A 5,972-nucleotide genomic window follows, 5' to 3' on the forward strand; every position below is an offset into this window, starting at 1 on the left:
ATAGAGAACACAGGTACCAAGTAGGACTAAACCCCAGGATGGAGAATCAAATCCAACCCCAAACCAAAATCCTGATAGGAGGAGTGGGCAGATCCATAGCTCTGTGGAGCTCCATGCCTCCTCTTCAGTGACTGATGGAACAAAAGGCAGGAGAATGAATATGGTACAGATGTTGTGGAGAAAGCTACAGACAGCCAGTCCCAGGTGGCACCCGGGAACTTCAGCACCCCACATGGCAGGACACACGCCCTTCTCAGGTGTGCCCATGGGCACATGCAGCAAGATGGCTGCATTCTGAACTGGACCACTCTCAGTAACCTGAAGGTGCTGCAGTCCAAGGGCACAGGTTCCTAACCACGCTGAGCAGGTGGCTCTCTGGAAAATCCTTACATGCCTGGATCTGTTAACAGCATGCTTCTAAATAAGATCATCTTGGAGTGAGGAAAGAATTCTTCAAAGAAGACATAGAAAGCAAAACCTACACAAGAAAAATTGTAGGGGGCTGGGCTGCACTCGGTGCCAGAGGTGTGCCTAGAATGGGTGAGACCCTAGGTTGCTTCCCCAACACCACACACAAAAAAAGATTTTTAAAATCAAATTTAAGTAAAAAATTAAAATAAATCTGAATTAAATGTGAAAACAACTTTGCACTCATTTCCACACACTCATTTCCACACAGATAACTGTCATGTGTGGAGTTCCCTGTCCCCTTACCCTCCCTGTCCACTGGGAGCCAGCTGCTATCATTAGGGATAAAGGTAGTAAGCTCAATTGTTCCCATCTCGTCTCTAGTTTTGGAATATTTTGAAATGAAAGCCAAATAGAAATGATTTTTGTAAAAATTTATTTTAGAGATGCTGTGTAATCACTGAGAAAGTAAGGAAGACACTTGCATTTCCTAAAAATGCTGAATTACCTCAGTGCTGATCAGTGGGAAATCAAAGAGGATGAGAAGGATGACAAGCCATCTGAGCTCTAGATAAGGGGGGATATTGCCTTGCTGAAAACTTACAGTCAGAGTACTTACTCATGGAAGATTAAGCAGGTTGAGGATGACATTCAACAACTTCTTAAGAAAATTAATGAGCTCACTGGTATTAAAGAATCTGACACTGGCCTGGCCCCACCAGCACTCTGGGACTTGGCTGCAGATAAGCAAACTCTCCAGAGTGAACATCCTTTACAGGTTGCAAGGTGTACAAAGATAATTAATGCTGATTCAGAGGACCCAAAATACATTATCAATGTGAAACAGTTTGCCAAGTTCATGGTAGACCTCAGTGATCAGGTGGCACCTACTGACATTGAAGAAGGGATGAGAGTTGGTGTGGACAGAAATAAGTATCAAATCCACATTCCACTGCTTCCTAAGATTGACGTAACAGTTACCATGATGCAAATGGAGAAAAAACCTGATGTCACTTACAATGATGTTGGTGGTAGTATGGAACAGAGAGGTTTGTTAACCTTGGCATTGAGCCTCCCAAGAGTGTGCTGCTGTTTGGTTCCCCAGGCACAGGCAAGACACTCTGTTCCAGGGCAGTTGCTAATAGGACTGATGCTTGCTTCATTTGAGTTATTGGATCTGAACTTGTACAGAAATATGTTGCAGAGGGGGCTCAAATTGTTCATGAGCTTTTTGAAATGGCCAGCACAAAAAAAAAGACTGCCTTATCTTCTTTGATGAAATTGATGCCACTGGGGGCCAGTTTGATGATGGTGCTGGAGGTGACAATGAAGTACAGAGAACAATGTTGAAACTGATAAATCAGCTGGATGTTTTTGATCCTTGAGGCAACATTAAAGTGCTGATGGCCACCAACAGACCTCATACTCTAGACCCAGCACTAATGAGGCCAGGGATATTGGATACAGGATTGAATTTAGTTTACCTGATTCAGAGGGTCAGACTCACATCTTTAAGATTCATTCTCCTTCAATTAGTGTTGAAAGGGATATCAGATTTGAATTGTTAGCACGACAATGTCCAAATAGCACTGGTGCTGAGATTAGAAGTGTGTGCACAAAAGCTGGTATGTTTGTAATCCGAGCATGGCAAAAATTGCTACTGAGAAGGATTTCTTGGAAGCTGTAAGTAAGTCATTAAGTCTTATGCCAAATTCAGTGCTACTCCTCGCTACATGACGTACAACTGAGCCCCAAAGGCTTTCAAATGAAAACTTCAGTTAGAATCTTAAGCTTATAAAGACTTGTTAATTCCAATACCACCTCACACACACAAAAAAAATGGTTTAAAAATTGTAAAAAAAAATTATTTATTTGATGCCAGGGATTGAAACCAGGGGTGCTCAACCTCTGAGTCACCTCTCTAGCCCCTTTTTATTTTTTTTAAATTTTGAAACAGGGCCTCACTAAATTGCTGAGGGTAGCCTTGAACTTGCATTCCTTCTGCCTCATCCTCCTGAGTTGCTGGGATCACAGGTGTGCCATACACTTGGCTATTTTGTTCAGTTTTCATTTGATTCGCTCTGTATGTCTGTTTTCACAATGTATTGATATCACCATTAAAATCTGAGCATTCTGGACCTTGCTTTTCATTGTCTTGAGTCTGCTCAGTGCTCTCACTGCTGCCCTAGTCTCTGTCTTGATCTCTTCATTCAGAGCCAGTTTCTTAACTTCATGGAGAGCAGGAAGAAGTTGCTGTGTGTGGATGAGTATCTTTTTTGATCCTGGTTGAGTTTGCTGCCTCTGGTAAGCCTGGTTCCCTATACAGAAAACTCCACTGAGTACTTGAGTCTCATGCCTGCTCCGATCCTGGACTGTTTTCTAGAGACTCACTACAGGCTGCAACAGCTTTAGAAGATCTCAGAAGATCTCTTGGAGGTTTTGGTTGGGGGTTGGGTGTCAAGTTCTTGCTTAGCAAAAGCAAGTTACAAGCTGAACATTGAATGCTTGTGGGTCTTCTGTCTTGAAGGGCAGGTTGGGGGAAATGCTAAGAAATAATAAGAGAATTGCTGAAATAAGAAGTCATTATTTCTTAGGATTGAAGTTTGACTTCCCAGAGTTGATTCTGGTTTAGTAAATAGAGCTTACAAAACAGTAGCTGTTTGTTATTTATGACTGTTAGATGGTGCTGTGAACGTCACACATTTCATAGTTGCTATCTTTACTTATTATGGTTTTTGAGGTAAAGAAAATGGTATAAGGACTTGGGAGTCAATTTAACAAAAGATGTAAAAGATCTCTACAATGAAAATTACAGAACTCTAAAGAAAATAATTGAAGAAGACCTTCCTTAGAAGATGGAAAGATCTTCATGCTCCTGGATAGGCAGAATTAGTATTGTCAAAAGTGCTATACAGATTCAGTGCAATTCCAATTAAAATCCCTAAGTCATTCCTCATAGAAATAAAAAAAGCAATCATGAAATTCATTTGGAAAAATAAGAGACCCAGAATAGCCAAAGCAATCTTTAGTAAGAAGAGTGAAGCAGGATGCATTACAATACCAGACCTTAAACTATATTACAAAGCCACAGTAATAAAAACACCATGATATTGGCACCGAAATAGACCTATATACCAATGGTACAGAATACAAGACACAGAGACAAATCCATGTAAATACAGTTATCTCATACTAGACAAGTGCCAAAAATATACATTGGAGAAAAGATAGCCTCTTCAATAAATGGTGCTAAGAAAACTGGAAATCCATTTGCATCAAAATGAAACTAAACCCTACTATCTCTCACCATGCACAAAATTCAACTTAAAGTGGATCAAGGACCTAGGAATTAGACTAAAGACCCTGCACCTAATAGAGGAAAAAGTAGGCCCAAATCTTTATCGTGTCAAAGTAGGCCCTTACTTCCTTAACAAGACTCCTAAAGTACAAGAAATAAAATCAAGAATCAATAAATGGGATGGATTCAAACTAAAAAGCTTCTTCTCAGCAAAAGAAACAATGAGATGAAGAGAGAGCCTACATTTTGGGAGCAAATTTTTGCCACATACATGTCACATAGAGCACTAATTTCCAGGATCTATAAAGAACTCAAAAAAACACCGAAAAAACTAACAGCCCAATCAATAAATGGGCTAAAGAGCTGAACAGACACTTCTCAGAAGATCTACACTGAATCAACAAATATATGAAAAAATGTTCAACATCTACAGTAAGTAGAGAAATGCAAATCAAAACTAAGATTTCGTCTCACTTCAGTCAGAATGACAGTTATCAAGAATACAAACAACAATAAGTGTTGGCGAGAATGTGGGGGAAAGGTGCACTCATACATCGCTGGTTGTACTGCAAATTGGTGTAACCAATCTGGAAAGCAGTATGGATTCCTTAGGAAACTTGGAATGGAAACACCATTTGACCCATGTATCCCCCTTCTCTGTCTAAATCCAAATGACTTAAAATCAGCATTCTATAGTGACACAGCCACATCAATGTTTATAGCAGCTCAGTTCACAATAGCTAAACTTAGATGGCCTTCAATAGATGAATGTATAAATAAACTATGGCATATATATATATATATATATATATATATATATATACACACAATGGAATATTACTCAGCATTAAAAAAGAGTAAAAATATGGCTTTTCAGGTAAATGGATGGAGCTGGAGTATATAATGATAAGCAAAGTAAGCTAATCCCCCAAAACCAAAGGCTGAATGTTCTCTCTGATTAGTAGATGCTCATCCATAATGGGGGGGCATAGAAAAATGGAAGAATTTTGATTGGGCAAAGGGGGGGGAAGGGAGGAGGTCTGGGGGTAGGAAAGATGGTGGAATGAGATAGACATTACTTTAGGTACATGTATGACTGCACATGGTGCAACGCTGCATCATGTACAACCAGAGAAATAAAAAGTTGTGCTACAATTGTGTACAATGAATCAAAATGCATTCTGTTGTCATATATACCTAATTAGAATTAATTAATTAATTAATAATTTTTTAAAAAGAAGAAAATAGTGTAAGGGCTACGATGTAGCTCAGTGGCAGAGCACTTAACTTGCATAAGCAAAGCCCTGGGTTTAATCCCCAGTTTCAAAAAAGAAAAGAACCCCAACCAAAAAATAAAAAAAGGAAAAAAGAGAAAGAAAATGGTTTAAATTTACAGCATGCATTTCACTGGTAGAAAATGAAAATTGGCCCTTGAGCCCTTGAGGCTTGTGTGCAGGGAGAATAGGATGAGTCTCTGTGCCCTTCTCCCTTCTTGGCTTGGCACCTGTTTCCTGGTTGAGCCTTTCATATTTCTGTTTCTCTTTCCTGCCCTAGCATGTTGGGAACATTTTCAAAATGCTGATGCACCTTGTGGACATCTGTCAGGATGTGTAAGTAGAACAGCTGGTGCATCCCCCTGTGCAGGCTCCTATGTGGTGTGGGCTGCCTCCTGTCAAAATGGGAGGTTGGTACACCAGCAAGTGCCCCAGTGTCCTCTGCAGTTGCCAATCCAGAATCCAGACATCTAGCTTTTTTCTTTTTTCTGTGGATGTAGCTCAGCTGTTGAGCACTTGCCTACCATGTGTAAGGCCTGAGTTCAGTACCGAGAACTAAAAAAAAAAGCAAAAGCAAATCACAGCTCTTGGGTGCTGAGATTTTGCTACATTCCCACCCAACTTTTTGGCCTTTGTGTTTTCACATATTTTTAAATGATCATTGTCATAGAGAAAATGTATGTGTTCTGCATTTGTTTAACACTTAGTTCTATGGTTTTTCTAAGCTGAGTCAGTTTGAAACAAAAAATCAAAGGTGGCCTTGCAAAATCATTTACTCCTGCACCTATGCATGACCTTTGCCATAAACAACACATAAAACGCAGGAAAGGGGCCTGGGTGTTCCTAGAACCTCTCAGCATTGCTGGTCTCCCTCCTCCAAGCTCCTGGGGTGTACAGACATAGTTCATGGTTCAGGGTATCCCAGCATGGCAAGCCCATGTGACTTTTCAGGGTCCTTTTTTCATATCAACAGTCAGTCAGCAATGTACAAG

General features: G+C 40.2%; 1 pseudogene; it reads left to right on the forward strand.

The window, feature by feature from the left end:
- The first annotated feature begins 904 nt into the window (after nucleotides 1-904).
- On the forward strand, nucleotides 905-2,156 carry LOC144251429 (26S proteasome regulatory subunit 7 pseudogene; annotated as a pseudogene).
- The last annotated feature ends 3,816 nt before the right edge of the window (nucleotides 2,157-5,972 follow it).

This window comes from Urocitellus parryii (genome assembly GCF_045843805.1).
Source record: "Urocitellus parryii isolate mUroPar1 chromosome 13 unlocalized genomic scaffold, mUroPar1.hap1 SUPER_13_unloc_3, whole genome shotgun sequence".
Lineage (NCBI taxonomy): Eukaryota > Metazoa > Chordata > Mammalia > Rodentia > Sciuridae > Urocitellus > Urocitellus parryii.